Below are 1,715 nucleotides of genomic sequence, written 5' to 3'. Positions count from 1 at the left end.
GGGGGCGAACAGGAAACGGTTTTCTTGATTATTATATTCGAATAATCATGAAATGGGAAGGCGTTTGGGTAAAAGGTGATTTGATTTGGGGATCGTGAGCCGTCTTGATTGTACGTGCCATTAGTGTTGGAGGACACGTGTCAAGACGGGGATAGGTAAGTTGAGAAGGTGATGGGGAACAGGCTGTATACTGTGTCAGGCGCGTAGGTGGATGACGTTTGGATTATGTGGAATAATTTAAAAATTATTCCAAATAATATCTCTTGAAATATTAATCCAAAAAAAATTTATATTTAAAAATTCCATCTAATTGTATGATTAATACTAATTACAAAGTTTTGGTCTTCTAAAAACCCATACTGTATAGTTTTTAGTCACAAAAGCTGCAATTTTGTATTAATCTTAAAAAGTTTGCAATTAAAGATGGTTTTTGAAAAAAAATTGTCATGTAACCAGAGGAGCTCTGGTTGAACATAACCCTTTTGATGGGGAATCAGAGGTGCTCTGGTTGAACATCGATGAAGGAATTCATCGATGAAATGTTGGATTGCGTAATTAAGAAGCCTTGGATGACAAACCAGAGGCTCTGTTTGAGCATGGGCAATCTATTATGTAGGACTAGAGGGGCTCTGGTTAGATACTTGGTGTATAATTTAGCATTTAGGTGTCCAGAGGCTCTGGATAGTGGTGCCAGAGGCTTTGGTATGGAAAATGCATATTTATGAAATGGAGATTCATGATGAATGAATAGCTCCCCCTCAAATGATGCATGTATATAAGATTTGAGTTTTGTGAAACTCCCCTTAGAAACAATAACAATATTGATTGAGGTGACCAGAGGCTCTTGTCTATACAACCAGAGGCTCTGTTTGTCAATGAAGATGAAGAGATGTATGAAATATGTCTAAGTATGCAAATGGATATGCATATTAATGGGTCTTTGAGACCAGAGGGCTCTGGTTCCAAAGACAATGAATCCAGAGGCTCTGGTCTTTAGAACCAGAGGCTCTGGTTGCAAAGACAATGAATCCAGATGCTCTAGTTGCAAAGACAATGAAAAGAAGGTTAGTGTATGTGAGTGAGAGAGGGGGGGACTCTTTGGATCTAGAGGGGCTCTGTTTACAAAGATTATGAATCCAGATGCTCTGGTCTTTAGAACCAGAGGCTCTGGTTGTCTTAGAGATGCTATTTAAGATGAATGAAAGGTGAAAATAGCATTCCAAGTCTTATTTGGAAACTAGAGGTCTCTGGTTGCAAAGGATATGGAAACCAGAGGCTCTAGTCTTTAGAACCAGAGGCTCTGGTTACATGAATGATGATATGCGATGAAGTCCAAAAGGGCTCTGGTCTCAAAGGATGAGAATCCAGAGGCTCTGGTCTTTAGGACCAGAGGCTCTGGTTGCGAAGGTAATACTTAGTGAATAAAAGCTAAGTATTTGCCTTGGACCAGAGATCTCTGGTTCCAAAGGCGATGAAAAGCTTTGAGCCATATTAAAAGTTTTCTTCATGGCCAGAGGCTCTGGTCTTTTAGAACCAGAGGCGCTGGTTTGGAGTACTTATTGATTATGGCTTATTTCTATGTATCACTTGAAGGCATAACCATGAGATATTGAGAATCTCTGATTAAGAACCTTTATTGCCTTTAAGTGGTGAGATTCAGCATACCCATCTTGCTGACTAGGAATAAAAATCTTTTCTTATCAAGAGCTTTTGTG

The sequence above is a fragment of the Cynara cardunculus genome, assembly GCF_001531365.2.
Source record: "Cynara cardunculus var. scolymus isolate 2C chromosome LG 2, CcrdV1, whole genome shotgun sequence".
Classification (NCBI taxonomy): Eukaryota; Viridiplantae; Streptophyta; class Magnoliopsida; order Asterales; family Asteraceae; genus Cynara; species Cynara cardunculus.
This window is presented reverse-complemented; position numbering follows the sequence as displayed.